Raw genomic sequence first — 18,180 nt, 5'->3', positions numbered from 1 at the left:
CGCCAATAGAATGCCTCTTACGATTTCTAGATGCTTACAAGAACAAGGTGTAAACTATGGTTTCTGGAGAGCCACAGTTTTATCAGCTGCTGCAAGTTAATGTATTATGTTAATACAGCGGCGGTGACATACTGTAGTCTCTATGAATTCTGTCAGTATTTGTGGAAGGATTCGATAGCCCCACTGGAGCTGCAGGAATTAGTGCAAATACACTATTGGCAGGTACAATAAACAAAGGTCCATTAACCCAGTATGTGTGCAACCCGGTTAAACTGTCATGTTTACTATATGGTGAAGCAGAGGTTAAAAGCAGTACTCTCGGAGGATAAATCCAGATGGTATGCGTCGGTTGCATCTTGTATCGAGATAGCCGTCGTCCAATTATTCACAATGTTTATTATGGCAGGTCGACAACTTCCATTACATGGACACGAAGCGAAAGGAAGAGAGGACTATGGAAGTCGAAGGTGCCAAAGGACGGCAGCCAACCCTATCTTACAGCTACTGTGACGTCGGATAGGTGATTTATTTATAGGATTCATGCCCATATTAAACGCGACTGTCTGTTCATAAGTCCAAAGAACAGTAGAAATTGTATAGCTGTAAGGAAATAAGGACAATGTTAGAGTGAGTAGGCCCACAGTGTGTAGTAATATAGTGGCCGCGTCTATGTTTCCTGTTCCATATATTGCACATATACGTGCGAATGAAGAACTAGTTTGTGTCCTACTTAACATGAGAAATGGAGTATTATTAATGAGTGAACAACGGTACCTCATGTACCACACAGAAGCGCGAAAGAAACTGGTATAAGCATGGGTATTCAAATGTAGAGGTAGTAAACAGGCAGAGTACGGTGCTGTGGTCGACAACGGCTATATAAAACAAGTGTCTGACGATGTTGTTAGCTCGGTTACTGCTGCTACAATAGAAAGTTATCAATATTTAAGTGAGTTCGAATGTGCGATGGGATACAGCAACTCCGAGGTAGCGACGGTGTGGGTATTTTCCCGTACGACCATTTCACGAGTGTACCGTCTATATCAGGAATCCGGTAAAGCATCAAATCTCCGACATCGCTGCGGCATGAAAAAGATCCTGCAAAAACGGGACCAACCGCGACTGAAGAGAATCGTTGACAGAAGTGCAGCCCTTCCGTAAATTACTGCAGATTTCAGTGCCGGGCCATTAACAAGTGTCAGCGCCCAACCATTCCGAGCCGAAAGCCCACTCACGTACCTTCGATGACTGCATGATACAAAGCTTTACGCCTCACCTGGACCCATCAACACCTGCATTGGGATGTTGGTGACTGGAAAAAACTTGCCTGGTCGGACGAGTCTCGTTTCGGATTTTATCGAGCGGATGGACGTGTACTGGTATGAAGACAACCTCAGGAATCCAAGGACCCAGCATGTCAGCAGAGGACTGTTCAAGCTGGTGGACGCTCTGTAACGGTGCGAGGGTTGTGCAGTTAAAGTGATATGGGACCTCTGATAAGTCTGGATACGACTATGACGTACGTTCGCATCCTTTCTGGTCACCTGCATCCATTCTTGTCCATTATGCATTCGAAAGGGCTTGATCAATTCCAGCAGGACAATGCAACATCCCTCACATCCATAATTGCTACAGAGGGGCTTCAGGAACACTCTTCTGAGTTTAAACACTTCGGCTGGCCACCGAAATCCTCAGATATGAACATTATTGAGCATATCTGGGATGCCTTGCAACGTGCTGTTGAGAAGGGGTCTCCAATGTTTCGTACTCTTAAGGATTTATGGACAGACCTGCAAGATTCATGGTGTTAGTTCCCTCCAGCACTACTTCAAACACTATTCGAGGTCATGCCACGTCATGTAGCAGCACTTTTGCGTGCTAGCAGGAGCCCTAGACGATATTAGGCAGGTATACCACTTTCTTTGGCTCTTCAGTGTATTTATTTTGTAGTTTTCCCCCAATGAGTACGAAACTCGAGAGATGCAGAGTGGCTAACTCAGGTAAGCTGTATCAGTTGGGAGAATTGGCCATTATTCTGTGGGTCCAGGGTGTAACATAGGTATTTAAGGTAAAGGTAGTGCGTAAGTTAGTTGTCTATGTGATCACTGGCTCTGACTTTATCCAACACGCAAGTATTGTTATTACTCAGAGGGAATAGAAATTTTAGCCGGCCGCTAAGGCCGAGCGGTTCTAGGCGCTTCAGTCCGGATCCGCGCTGGTGCTATGGTCGCAAGTTCGAATCCTGCCTTGGGCATGGATGTGTGTGATGTCCTTAGGTTAGTTAGGTTTACGTAGTTCTAAGTCTAGGGTACTGATGATCTCAGATGTCAAGTCCCATAGTGTTTCGAGCCATTTGAACCATTTTGATTAGAAATTTTAGTTCAAGTTGGTAGGGGGGGGGGGACTTACAATTTTCGTGGACTCTCTCATGAGGCAACGTAGCAGACTATCGGCGTCAGAATAGCATATAAACAAGCGCCTGCTAATTTAAGCCACCTGCTATCAGAGCAGGCCTTACAGTTGCAACTTGTACGTCAGTTATATCCGTATGTGCTTACTGATACTTTTGTTATCATAAAATTTGGCGAATACAAAATCGAACATGCCTTTGAGAATCCAGTCAGGCAACCACCAAACCGGTTATCTCTTCCAATAATGAAACAATTCAAGCTAGTCACTGATGGAAAGTCTAAATATGGAATCATCTTCTTCTTTTGCGGTGTTTTTGTCCAATAGTGTCACAGGGTGGGCATGGTTGTGGTCAGATTGGACAGGGTTAATCTAAGGGCCGGACGCCCCTTTCTGCCGCCACCCCGTTACGCGAATAGTGATGAGAATGATAAAATGATGAGGACAACACAAGCACCCAGTCCCCGCGCAGAGAAAATCCCAATCCAGCCGGGAATCGAACCCGGGGCCCGTGAGCCAGAGGCAGCAATGCTAGCCACTATACCACGAGCTGCGGACAATCTAAGGATGGAATCACCAGGCTGGATCTCAACGAGGGGTATTGTCAAATTGAGTTGTCTATTTCTACCCTACCGTAGTATCAGCGACTGATTTTAACACGTATGAACTTAACTTTCGGTTTGAGCTCTCAAACTGCCGCTGCAGTGTTGTCCTGTTTGCTAGGTAGTATCTTTCCAGATACTAAATTAAAATTTGTCTGTCACCACCTAGATGACATGAATGCCTTCAGCGGGCATTTCTTTAATGAAATACGGTACAATGAGGCGGTCCTGTGCCAGCTAATGGAGGTAGGCTCATAGGCATTCGAAGGTGGAATTTGTAGTGTTGCAGATGTAATTTTTGAGACATATAGTTTCTACCCAGTGCACTAGAACTGATCAGAGACGTACTGAGACAGATCATTAATGATCACCTCCAAAGAGTTTCAAACCATAGATAAAATTAATTGGACTGATAAATTTGTTCTGAAATTTATACCAAAACTCCCCTGAATGGGAGGTAGTTGACTGAATTCAGAGAGAGAGAGGAACGATATTTGTGTGGGGCTCACCCCTACAAGTCGCCAATGGGGGTCATAAGATGACATTAGCAAAAGCCCCGTATTGGCGAGTTCAAAATTTTCCAATGAAATTACATTTCGAACTTACTCATCTATGACGGATGTGCCTGACATTCTTTCATAAAAATTCCCATCAAGAAGATGTCCGATGTATAGGCCTCTCACAGGATGTTAATATTATATGCAAAAAGTTTTGTTTGGCTCAAAATGGTTCAAACGGCTCTGAGCACTATGGGACGTAACTTCTGAGGTCATCAGTCTCCTAGAACTTAGAACTACTTATACCTAACTAACCTAAGGACATCACACACATCCATGCCCAAGGCAGGATTCGAACCTGCGACCGTATCGGTCACGCGGTTCCAGACTGTAGCGCCTAGAACCGCTCGGCCACTTCGGCCGGCTCTTGTTTATCTAGTGGAAGCGCTGCCAGTGCTGTTCGCCCTTGAGAAATTCTAAGCATATCTGGAGCATCCTCCATTCAGTCTTAGAATGGATAACCGCGCTCTTAATTGAATTCTAGGAAGACTCGAGGACACCGCTAATTGCCATGGGGAATTCAGATGTCCATCATTCTGTTTAAACTGCGTCACATATGGAGAAGGTATAATGTTATTGCTGACGGACTTACACGTATATTTCGGGAAAAGGATAAGGAACATGCGACCGAACCGCTGAATCTTTCCATCAGTAAATGGGGTATGTTCTCCACTGACTCGGTTGTTTTAACCCCCTCCACTGACGGAATGACCCACTTCCCAATTCCGTATGTATAAAACCAATACGGACTTGTAGCTGTCACACCTTTGCGCTTACTGCTACGTATTTTAACTGTAAATAGCTCAGTCCCAATGGTAAGAGGCAGTAGTGAATTCACGTAGTTAATATTTGAATCCAGCACAGCTGCCACAAGCTCAGCTCACTTTTACTCCACTCCTACCCTCGCCATTGCACCACATTAACTAGGTGCTACGTGGACCTTGCTAAATTCACTTGCGTATACATTTTTGACCGTTACTCGCCAGTATTTACCTAATGATTAGTACACTCCTAACCAGACTATTTCCCTAAGAGCTGTGATGATTGAACGGGTTCGATCCACGGCCTACAGTGCCCTACAGTTCACACGGTAACACTGCCTACCTGACCCACTTAACTTGGTAGTGAGCTTATGTATCCAATCACCACTGCTAGCAGCAGTGGATAATCCTATCAGCACGACGAGAGCAGCAGACTTACCGTCGAATCCTCCTGAAAATACTTATAACTACGGTCGCCAGCTCTGAAGGAGCAAAAGAATAAATCAATTTTTGGGCTCGTTTCAAAGTGAAATGGCTTGAGTTGAATTTAAACTTAATTCTGAATATTACTATTTCTGATCATTCTAGATGATTCTACAAAGCAAATACTCTCTCAATTTCTGTGAGTTGGCTTGGTAATTACTACCAAGACAGGTTATGCAAATTCGGTTAAAAAAATTCTATCCTTCAACTTATTTAATGATTTTGGATATTACTCTTTGGACCATTGATACAGAATTAGTTAAGTGACTTTACTTGAAAGGTTGCTCAGAAAAATTTAAGTAACTGTAAATAGGCGACTCATTCTGGTGTGACCATTGCTCTTTTCAACATTCTTATACACTAAAGTATTCTACAACCAAAAGAATTGTAAATGAAAGAGGCGATGGTGGCCTCAGTCTGATTTCACTATACTATGTTTGAGGTTACTACACTTTACAATGAACAAAATGCGTCGTAATTTTACTCATTACTACATTCTGTCCTCTGCACTTGCATAAAAGAAAACTGGTATTCTCCTTTTACATGTATACAAAGTTCGACTTAACAATTGCAAGCAGTCTTGCCTTGGGTAGACGTGTCGGTGCTGGTGGTGAGATGCATGTGGCTAACGCAGCTCTTCACGCCTCATGCCCTTAATGGTGGCTGGAACTATGAACTGTAGCACTCGTATAAGCTACTGCACGTCCGCCATAAAATCTGGGCACAGGAACTCTTACAATCAGCCCCAGTGGCATAAAGGCGGCTTCAACAACCATTCGTCGCGTTTTACTCCAAAAACGGCGACGATATTCGCCTCTTCGCTGTTGCACAATCACTTTTGCGTGAGCACAGTTACGCACGTCCGATCACGTCAACACTCCCCAGGCCATTCCATTGTTCAGTCTCTGTGTCTCCAGCTACCCCTAGCTACGCTCGTATCACCAAGAGTGGGGGCGTTCCCCTATCACCTTTTTACCGAAATCATTTAGTATTTAAGAGTATTTATATTTACTACCCTGGAGTCCATACCAGTCATAATAATTTACTACTAGCGCTTTACAACATTAAATTACACAGTAATAACTTATAATTACCAAGAAAAAGAATACATTTGACTCTGAGAGCTTAGTGCATTGTCTGACAGGCAGCGCTAATTCCCAGTTTCGCCAATAGATGGCATCAGGGTGCACTCCCTGGCAGTCTCACACAAGCGCGCCCGTTTACGACGCGCGGGCTCCAAATTACTGTCAGCCCACCATCATTTCAGTTCCGTTACAAACACTGTAATAGGCAGACCTCTCGAGAAAGCGCTCAACAAGAAACAGAGTCAATTAGTGCTATACTCACCCAAGGTTCGATGTTGTTTTAGGACATTGTAAACCACACAGATTCTACTGTTAAAGGGAAAATATAGAGAAAATTAGGGCGAAAGAAAAATTTAAGTGCTATCATTTGGAAGATAGTGTTCCTTGTATCAGACCAGAGGAAGGGATCGAGGTCAAAATAATTTAACCGTTGTAAGCTCTTGACTGTCTCCATACATGGCACGTTGCGTATTTAAAAGCTTTCAGGTTTTCTTCTTGTTTGGAATGACTTCATGGTAACGGCAAGTGATAAAGAGATCTTTCAGCGAAGTTATTTCCATAATTTGTTGCGCCTGTTGTTTCAGTATTCAGAGATGAAACTAATTTTGATTTTTTGCTTGTAAGACCCAGTCACCACTACCACCCATGGAGATATTTTGGGGGTGGGAGTCTGTCCATAGATAGACACGGCACCATTCAACCTTTGCCAGCTGGGAAGTTTAGAATTAGTTAGATATAGAAACCGTAGACAGAGCGCGTGCCATTAAGCAGAAGTATACTTGCAGTGATACTACGACTCCTGAGACCGAGCTGAAACGGTAAACATAGGACGTGAACACTGGCGAGTCTTGCCGAGTGTGCTGCGGTCCTCCTACACGACCATGTCCACAAGACTGCGGATGCCACACCTACTCATGAGGAAGCTTCAGAAATGATTTATAGAAATCTCTTAGTTTGCATGGTTGTACAATGGCTTATCAACTTGTAACGTACAATTGTGTTTCCTTGTCTTTAGTATTGGTGTCAATAGCAAATGACGTGTACTCTTCAAAATTGGCGCCCTTGCTCCCAACCAGTAAAATTGTGATGTTATTATCTAATAATTAGAGTCAATGAATGTGCTGAGCTTCTTGTTTTGCTTAAAGTGGCCATCATGCCTTAGTTTAAGGCCTGTTATTTATGGCCTCTACAAGCAACACCTTTCCCTATTTTATGAAACGTAAGGCGGTTTTCTCAGACTGTTGGCGGCAATTTATTTGTTGTGATCGTTGTTATAAGAACAGGTCCTTTAAACAACGTTCTACTCTATTACTTCTTCATTGCGCAATAATGCCGAATATGAGGATTATCCGAAAGAGAAACATATCTGGAACACACGACTGAGGTAAAGAAGGAGCTGATAATTTCTGCGACTGCTAAAAGCTTTAAACGTGCGGATAGATATTGAAGGAACGTGGCTATAGATAAAGGATTTTCAAAGATTATTTAAAACTGGCGCTTGGAATGTCCTCCAGACTAGACAACAGTACGGCCTCAAGGGACTTTAGGAAGGAAATATGCCCCTGCTTGGAATAGTCCCGAGCGTCATCTAGTGCGATGTGCAGCCAGTACCACAGTGGAATAGGCCAGACCCCCCGCCCCCTTTCCTCCCTCGCCATCCCCTCCCCCCCCCCCCCCGGTTCCTAGTGGAAGACCCTCTGGCTGACGAGCACACGAGACGGACGAATCTTGGGATGACCAGCGGACGGACTGGACGGGGCACTAGTGTGCGTTCGACGCCGGCGCTAGCGAGTGGTGGACCTCATTCCGGTGAGAGCAAGGCGTGGCCATTCGGGGTGGTATTGCAGACAGCAGGGACTGTTCCTGATGCCGTACATCGCATAAGCAAGACCCACGACGTAGTCGTGTTTTTGCTCACGTATCAAGTGGAGGGTGGCCGCAGGTCGGTCGGGCTCTAATGAATAAGGAAGTGAACTAGCAAAGCTGTTGCAGTAGCTGACGGCAGCACTGATGAAGCTACAAGTTACGTGGCCAGCAGGAGGGCTTTTGTGTGGAGGCTGAGCTTGAGCTAGTGGCTGGTAACTACTTGTTACCAACACCCTCATCTCGGTACCTCTGCCAGATGATCGGACAGGGCCTGGTGACGTGGAGACTGCGCTGTGTGTACACAAGTGAACGCTACCGGTTCTGTGGAACCATGCACAGCAGCACACCGAGAGAAGAAAGAGAAAGAGAAAGAGAGAGAGAGAGAGAGAGACACGCCGGTGACGTTCGATGGGATCATCGGTTGTGTGTTGGACAGTGGTTGTCTTTAAAGTTGTCCCAGAAAGAGTACCATTCAGTTTAATTTGCGTGTAATTGTCTTAGGGTCAGTGTCACTTGTTTTCCAAGCTGTCCGATCATGAAGTATTCTAAAATAGCTAACTAGGGCGTGTTGTTATCTCATTGTTTGTTTATTTTAGGTGGTTTATCTTTATTATGCGATCTAGTGTTTCTGTAGATATTGAACCTCTCGCTGACACCACTTCCCTGCATCCTGTTAGTCCTATCTGCACTTCTTCAAATTGTTATTGTTCTAAAGTTGAATTTGGACTGCAGAATAGACTTAAGGTGTTGAAGGAGTTCTCTGTACTTGTTCCTATAGTTTACAAATACTGTTCTTAAGCTTGCACAAATATCTTTCTTTTATTATTGGTCTTCACTGTTTTACATTTGCTGTTGTACGTTTGCTTAGTAACCTATGTGCTCATTTTATTGTTAGGCAGCATTCATTAAGTTTGTCAAGTTCTCACCAGCAGTGCATGTAGACATCTTCCCTCTGAAAAGGGGCGTTTGGTTTATAATTTTGTCAAGTGATGTTATCGGTTGTTAGTGAGGTGCCCTAATTAAATGTCTGTGTCATTAATGAATTACACTCCTGGAAATTGAAATAAGAACACCGTGAATTCAATGTCCCAGGAAGGGGAAACTTTATTGACACATTCCTGGGGTCAGATACATCACATGATCACACTGACAGAACCACAGGCACATAGACACAGGCAACAGAGCATGCACAATGTCGGCACTAGTACAGTGTATATCCACCTTTCGCAGCAATGCAGGCTGCTATTCTCCCATGGAGACGATCGTAGAGATGCTGGATGTAGTCCTGTGGAACGGCTTGCCATGCCATTTCCACCTGGCGCCTCAGTTGGACCAGCGTTCGTGCTGGACGTGCAGACCGCGTGAGACGACGCTTCATCCAGTCCCAAACATGCTCAATGGGGGACAGATCCGGAGATCTTGCTGGCCAGGGTAGTTGACTTACACCTTCTAGAGCACGTTGGGTGGCACGGGATACATGCGGACGTGCATTGTCCTGTTGGAACAGCAAGTTCCCTTGCCGGTCTAGGAATGGTAGAACGATGGGTTCGATGACGGTTTGGATGTACCGTGCACTATTCAGTGTCCCCTCGACGATCACCAGTGGTGTACGGCCAGTGTAGGAGATCGTTCCCCACACCATGATGCCGGGTGTTGGCCCTGTGTGCCTCGGTCGTATGCAGTCCTGATTGTGGCGCTCACCTGCACGGCGCCAAACACGCATACGACCATCATTGGCACCAAGGCAGAAGCGACTCTCATCGCTGAAGACGACACGTCTCCATTCGTCCCTCCATTCACGCCTGTCGCGACACCACTGGAGGCGGGCTGCACGATGTTGGGGCGTGAGCGGAAGACGGCCTAACGGTGTGCGGGACCGTAGCCCAGCTTCATGGAGACGGTTGCGAATGGTCCTCGCCGATACCCCAGGAGCAACAGTGTCCCTAATTTGCTGGGAAGTGGCGGTGCGGTCCCCTACGGCACTGCGTAGGATCCTACGGTCTTGGCGTGCATCCGTGCGTCGCTGCGGTCCGGTCCCAGGTCGACGGGCACGTGCACCTTCCGCCGACCACTGGCGACAACATCGATGTACTGTGGAGACCTCACGCCCCACGTGTTGAGCAATTCGGCGGTACGTCCACCCGGCCTGCCGCATGCCCACTATACGCCCTCGCTCAAAGTCCGTCAACTGCACATACGGTTCACGTCCACGCTGTCGCGGCATGCTACCAGTGTTAAAGACTGCGATGGAGCTCCGTATGCCACGGCAAACTGGCTGACACTGACGGCGGCGGTGCACAAATGCTGCGCAGCTAGCGCCATTCGACGGCCAACACCGCGGTTACTGGTGTGTCCGCTGTGCCGTGCGTGTGATCATTGCTTGTACAGCCCTCTCGCAGTGTCCGGAGCAAGTATGGTCGGTCTGACACACCGGTGTCAATGTGTTCTTCTTTCCATTTCCAGGAGTGTATAATAAGCTATCTTAATATCCACACCGCCTAAATCAGCAGCCATAAACTATTCCAATCATTTCCTGAGGCCCTTGTTTAGACGCACAAATTCCCCATTGCGTTTGTACTGGCAGTGAAAGAGCAAGGTAGACAGTGATATTTGGAAAATACACAATTCTGCAAAATAAAGTTGACAGATGTATTTAAGGAATTCAAACAACTGTAACTAAATCTCACACAGCGGCATCTTTCTACCACTTTCTGATAGCTCGTTGCAAGAATGAATGCATATTAAAACATAGCAGCTGTGAAGGTTTTTGTTATCAGCCTCAGCAGCAATGAATCTGTCAGAAATCATTATTAAAAGAAATTTTATCTGTTGGAGACAATTAATAGAAAAAGGTTTATCAATAAATAAAGTATGTTGATTTGAATGAAGAACGACGTAGCTGAAAACCGATGTTTACGTAAGTGTATTTGCTAAGACTGCTGCGTAATGGGTTAAATGGTAAAATGCCCTAGAAGCAGCACTCATGTGTTTAAAAAGGAAGGTTAGCATGTGAGAATTTATATTTTAAATATCACTATGATACATTTAATAGAATCTTCGCTGAGTCTAGACTACGGAAGTTATTAAAGTGCTATTAATACTGAAAGCTCCTTATTCGCCATTCTCCTTAATAAGCGCTTAGAAGTTTCAGGAGAAATTGACCATCCAAACAAGCTTCACTTCTTACTTTTTATTCTGAACTGTTGCGTATTGCGCTGCTCTACACAGCTTTAAGCAATAACCTACCTGATAAGTTAATTTTATGTGATGTCATCTGCTCAATGCTTTGACTGAATTGATCCAGTTCTATCGTTCCTGTTCCGTCTAATTTGTGCCAGTGTTTTCCATCTTAACCCTGCTGTTCTGTTCGGGTCTATATGACCCGAAACGAATATGAACGTTATTTTACATTATGTAAATACCAATATATATTTATGAAACTTTGTGACTTTGTCTGAAAATGGATGAGCAGCATGTGTTTTAAAAGGTTTTAAAAAAGTTTAAGAAGTTTGGGCTTCAACTGTAATAGTTGCATATGTAATGTTCGGGTCATAATGACCCGACACAAATATGTTTAGTGTAACTCGTATTTATTTCTAAAATCTGGAAATGGCGAAAATTATTTTTGTTGTGTTGTGTGGGAATAGTGACTGCATCATTCCAACTTACTCTCAACAATCACCTAAAGCTCCATGCGTTCACAACAATGGGCTTGTTTGTTGCTTTCCCCAGGAAATAATAATTGGCAGTTCTCAATAATTGGAATGCTTTGTTTCTGCCCAGTTTGACTTGTGACACCATGGCGATGAGACCATTGAATGATCGTGAGTTGGAAGAAATAGTAAATGCCTCACCAGATGAAGGATCACTTTCTGAGTTTGAAGATCACATCAGCAATGCATCTGAAAGCGAGTGTTCCGATGACAGTTACGACAGTCCACAGCCCATACAAAATAGTGTAGAGACTTTTCTTTCTAAAAATGGGAATATAGAATGGCAGTTGCATCCACCAGCACAACATGGTCGCCTACCAGCTTCGAACATCATCAAGAGTACCCCAGGAGTTACCAGGTATGCAGTCAGCAGAATATCTGATGTAAAATGTTCATTTGAAGCAGTATTTCACACAGCGCTTCAAAATGAAATAATAGAGATGACAAATATTGAAGGGCAGCGAGTTTATGGTGAACAGTGGACAGATATTGATGGTTCTGTTTTCCATGCATACTTAGGACTCTTACTCCTAGCGGGTGTATATCGATCTCATGGGGAGTCTACAAAAAGTTTGTGGGATAAAGATACTGGGCGAAACATATTTCGAGCAACCATGTCTCATGAAACATTCTGTAAGATATCACGTGTCCTGCGATTTGACAAGAAATCTACTAGAGAGGAAAGACGACGTACTGACAAACTTGCCGCAATTCGTAGTATTTGGGAGAAGTGGGTAGAGGTCCTTCCTCAACTGTATAATCCAGGAGAAAATGTTACTGTTGACGAGCAGTTAGTAGCATTTAGAGGTCGCTGTCCATTCAAGCAGTATATCCCAAGTAAACCGGCAAAATATGGGATCAAAATATGGACCATGTGTGACAGCAAAACTTCATACGTACTGAAAGCCCAAATTTATACAGGAAAGGTGAGTGGAGCGGCACCAGAAAGAAATCAGGGAATGAGGGTGGTATCTGATCTCACTTCTGAGTTACGTGGTCAGAATATCACGTGTGACAACTTTTTTACGTCGTACAATTTGGGGCAGCTGCTTCTGAAAAGGAAATTGACTATGTTGGGAACTATACGGAAAAATAAGCCGGAGCTTCCACACAAAATGACCAACAAGGAGGTACACAGCTCTTCATTTTACTTCACAAATGACACTACTGTGGTTAATTATATTCCTAAGAGACACAAGAATGTTGTACTTATGAGCACTCTCCACCATGATGCGGAAATCAGTGACAGGGCTGATAAGAAGCCAAAAATGATTTTGGACTATAATTCAACCAAAGGTGCTGTAGACACGCTTGATCAGTTATTAGGTACATATACATGCAAACGAAAAAGTAATAGGTGGCCAATGATAGTTTTCTACAATATTCTTGATGTTTCTGCTTATAATGCATACGTTTTGTGGATTTCGGTTGACCCTAATTGGAATGCAAGCAAATTGACTAGAAGGAGAATATTCTTGGAGGAACTTGGAAAGTCACTGATAAAAGAACATATTGCATCAAGAACGCATTTCCCAAGAACAGAAGATTCTTTGAGAATGGTCACAAGCATCCAAAACCCGAATGATGTGGGTGGTGTGTCAGAATCGGTAACAACAAGAAAATCTACAAAACGTGCACGCTGTAAGTTCTGTCCATCAAGTAATGACAATAAAACAAACATGGTGTGTGGAAAATGTAGTAAACATATTTGCAAGAAACATGTAACCTACTTGTGTCCACAGTGCAAGCAGTAAGAAAAGAACTGTAGTATTTTATAAGATGATTGTATTGAAAATTCTGTTGTTTCAAATTTATGTGAATACTTGTGCCTAAACTACAATCAGTAAGAAGAGAGGATTCTAAAGTTGTAGTGCTTTCTATGTTGGAATGTAATAAAAAAACTGTAGTGTGTTCTGTACTGTAGTGTGCTCTAAGATGAATATCTGTAATGACAACTGTCTGTTGTTAGAAAATGTCAATACTTACGTCTAAACTGTCAACAATAAGAATAGAAGTATGGAAAAACTGTAGTGCTTTCTAAGTTGAATGCCTGTAATGGAAACTGTCTGTTGTTTCAAATTTATGTGCATATTTAAATGAAAAATATCCCTCAATAAAGTTGTATGCATTGTTATTATTATTATTATTACCATTATTATTATTATTATTATTATTATTATTATTACTAACAAGGTACTGGAATAGAACAACAATGTCGATAGCTAAAACTGTACCAAAATTTATGTTTCTAAAGCATTTTGATATGTCGGGTCATATTGACCCGAACAGTATATATGTCAAGTAAAAGTGAACAGAACAGCAGGGTTAACATTACTCCTCCATCACTTCCACTGTCATGTATTACACATATTCTAGTCTTACTCTATATTACTGTACCCCTCTGCTGTTCCTTCCAAAATGAAGTTAATTATTTATAATTTTCGTAGTTTAGGTCCCTTCTTATGATATGTACCTTCCGTAGGAATTTCTTGTCGGTTATTCTTTATGTTGTTTCTTCGTTTCCCAGTCTCTTAATTTTTACAAGTAACAGCTCCTACAGCAGCAGCATAACATTCCAAAAGTTTCCAGTTTCTTCTTCCCTGTATTTACGATGGTCCACGCGTCACTTCCATGCCGTGCTGTGGCCTATACGAGCGGTCGCAGTCACTTCTCCATTTGCATGTTAATATCTGGTACTCACAATGCTCTTTTGTTAAGGAACGCTTTCTTCGCCAGTGCTAATCTGTTCATGGTACTTTCCTTGCTTCGTTGATGATGGGTTGTCTTATTTGTAGATACCAGAACGCTCTTTCTTCTAACTTTATACTTTTCCCGATTTTGATGTTAAGGAAGTCGATATTCTTCTTGCTACTAATCTTAAGCACTTCCATTCTTTAATTTGCTTGTGAAGTTGTTGTTAACCCAGTTGTCTATACCTTGCAACACATTTTCCAAGCCTTCCTATCATCCACCCAAAGAGACTATGTCGTCGGCGATCCCTATATTGATATATTTTCCCCTTACAATTTTGATGGCCTTCCAAAATTATTTTTCACTTTGTGAAACCTCATGTCTCTGAGAAATACAGAGGACAAAGCGTTAATGTAAATTATCAGTCTTACTGAGAAATCAAGGTAGAGTACATTACTTGCTTGAAGATTCTGAGTAATTGTTCAATTAATAATTGATATATATTAACAGGCAGATCTTTCGGAACTGGAAGACTTAAAACGTCGTCTCCCGTATCAGTACGTCACTGATGAACGGGAGACCTATATTATGGGTTTCTGTAGAGTTGATGACAGACCGCCTGAAATGCCTTCTCTTTCTAGAACACCCCGAAATTACGTTTGAGTCAGGATATCTCCTACAGGATTTTCGATAAGAAAATAAAACAAATGGTGTGATTCCCTTAAAGGATATGTCTCCTCGGCCATTCCTCTATATCTTTTGTGTCAATGCACTTTAATAAAAAGGGTTAACCCCGAGTGCCCCCATAGAAAGAAACAAGAATTCCATTTAATGCCGTTCGGTAGCTGTTTTTGCATCGCAGCGACGTGGTGTCGGGGGGCGAGGGCTCCTTCGGGGCTGAGATAATAAAAACACGAATTTAAATTTATTCGCTCTCAGCTTTCTTCCTTTTAGTTCAGTCAGCTATGTTAGCTCAGTCTCAGGCCAACTACCACCTGCGCACATCATAGCGTGTTCGCAGAGGATAGGACAGCAGCCCTTGGTGTTCTTAAATGCTAGGAATATCTGGAACCGACCGTAAGCGTTTATTCGGAATGGTTTCCGGCTCAATACTTCCGCGCTCCGCTAGGCTCTCCTCCAGGGAGAGCGCACCAGGCTCTGTGCATATCGTCTGAATTTTCAGCAGATAACGTGAGCGCCGGTCACTAGTTCCTTTTCATTTGTAATTGTCTGTGCAAGCTTCAGACTAAAGTAATCCCCTTATCCTAGACGCTAGTTTCGCTTTTTCCAGCATTTGATTCGACTGCGGAACATGAGTCCCTATTATTTCAAACTCGCTCGTGATTCAGTATGGATGTCTTCCATAACCTGTTACCTATTAATTATTTGTCTCATTTCCTAAATGACCTATTGGTATCGAAGTGAACCGAGTCTCCTCACGGTGTACTGTCAACCTTTTGTGAACCAGGCAGACGTAAAGCAACTGCATCCAAAGCAAGAAACAGTTAGGTGTCATTATTTAATTGTAGAGGTGTGGTTCCCACTTAGTCTGTTCTATCCGTATGTAATGTTGATTTTGCAGGATCACTTATCAGACACAACAGCATGGTCACCTGCTGATTCCGGTATAAAGTCTACATTTTCATGATATCTGCAACCACTATAACTTACCTGAAAAATTCATTCAAGAACGATCTAGTGAATACTCTCACGACATGGAAAGGTGAAAAAGTAGAATCCGCTATTCCACAAGTTCCTTTTCTTCTAATTCGTCGTACAAGCTAAATATCAGCGGGGTAAAACTGCACGTCTGCCTACTTCCTCCGTATATGAAATTGTCTTTCACACTCTTACATCAGCGTCACTCCTGTTTGATTTTTGTAGACGCAGGACGTTAGATGTAGTACTTTCATCCGATTCTCTAATTTACGTCCTATCTTCTAAGAATCATTATTCCACATAACACTGGCAAAGATTTCCACTAGGTTCACAAAAGACTAGGACTGTATGTTAAGTTTACTTCGAACTTCCTCCCATTATGGTGCATAACGTCAGATATGTTTCTCTGTGAGTTGTCTACTCCTGGAACAAAACTCAACTTCTTCTTCATTTACTCTTCTGATCGACAGCTTATAGGTATGACTTGCCAGAGTAGTCGTGCGATAGTTTTATACAAATCAGCAAAACCCATCTTTAATAATTTAGTGACAAGATTTTTCTCGCTATCTTAAAAACCACTCCTTCACATTTTTCGACGTCACATCAGTCAACATTCTACGCTCTGCACTTTCGAATGCACATTTTTGCCATCTGTCAACTTGTTTGGACTGATGGACTGAGACGATGCAGTGCTCTGCCCTCTTCTACGTCAATTTCCTGCTCCTCTTCTGCGGCAATGAGCGACAGTTGTGGCCCATTTTACAGGATCTTGGGGCACATCTACCAACTGTCTGCGCTTTATTCTGATTTTCAGGTAGGTTTCCGAACTCCACTGTGTAGGTTATCAGCGTTATTTTAAACTTCTGTGAAGCTACGCGACCATGTACCTTAGTTGGTAAGACCATTTGACGTTACGTATTGGAATCCAGGGCTGGCACACAGTTTTAATCTAGCAGTATTTACGAGAGACTAAATACAAGTATTAATTTTTTATTCACTTATTTCCACTAGATCAATTGATAGAGTACCATTTAGTCAACAGCAGAAAAAATTCTTATCATACTTCAAATATTTTTATCCAGTAGTTATACAGACTAAAGTTAATTCTTGACTATAGGAAACAATATTTTGACGCTTGTATAAGGCGCAGAAAACGAATTTGCTTACGTGTACTGGATACGCGCAAATTATTTATACTTCAGTTTTTTGAAGGAAAGTATGTAAGAGTCCACACCACTTAAGTTCTACATTGCACATACTATAGTGGATCTCAGAATCACAGTGACCGAGCGACACTGGTCTCGCATACGGTAGGACGACGGTTCAAACCGGCGTCCGGTCATCCTGATTTAGGTTTTCCGTGATTTCTGTAAATCGCGTCAGGCAAATGCCGGGATGGTTCCTTTGAAACGGCACGACAAACTTTCTTCCCCCATCCCTTCCTAGTCCGATTCGAGTAATGATCGCGCTGTTTGGTCCCTTCCTCCAAATCAACCAATCACAGTGACACCACACTGTCCATATAGGATACCAGACTTTTGACGAAGTTCTCCCATCGAGCTCGGTAACGATTTCTCTCGCTATTATTAGCGGTCTTTAAAAGTTTACTCGTAATCTGTCCATTCGTTTCAAATAAATATTCTGTAATCCTGACACTAAGCGATATATTACTAATATATTTGTCCATTACAATTAAGATTTTGATGGATGACTGATTGCTTAAATACATATAGTTTATGGAATAAAACAAATTCCAAACATTGTCTCGATAAAAATTTTAAGAAATAAATTTAAAAAATAAATATGAAATACCCAGAGGAGATTGTGTATTATTGTGCATTAAGCCGGAGACTTAGAAACGAGAGAGAGGCAAACGAGAGAGAGGCTTCGTCCCGCCGTAGCCCTCAGTGGTTCACAACCCCACAACAGGCCACCCACCTCACCGCCGCCCCACATCGAACTCAGGGTTATTGTGCGGTTTGGCCCCATTGCATCCCCCACCCCCGGGAACGTCTCATACCAGACGAGTGTAACCCCAAATACCCAAATGTTTGCGTGGTAGAATAATGATAGTGTACGCGCACATGGAGACAGTGTTTGCGCAGCAATCGCCGACACAGGGTAACTGAGTTGGAATAAGGGGAATCAGCCCGCATTCGCCGAGGTAGATGGAACGCCACCTTAAAAACAGCCTGGCCGGCACACTGGACCTCGACACTAATCCACCGGGCGGATTTGTGTCGGAGACCGGCACGACTTCCCGCTCGGGAAGCAGCGCATTAGACCCCGCGGCTAGCCGGGCGGGCACACTGAGGACATGGTCGGATAACAACGGAACTTCGTACACGCTCACA

Source organism: Schistocerca cancellata, chromosome 3, assembly GCF_023864275.1.
Source record: "Schistocerca cancellata isolate TAMUIC-IGC-003103 chromosome 3, iqSchCanc2.1, whole genome shotgun sequence".
Lineage (NCBI taxonomy): Eukaryota > Metazoa > Arthropoda > Insecta > Orthoptera > Acrididae > Schistocerca > Schistocerca cancellata.
This window is presented reverse-complemented; position numbering follows the sequence as displayed.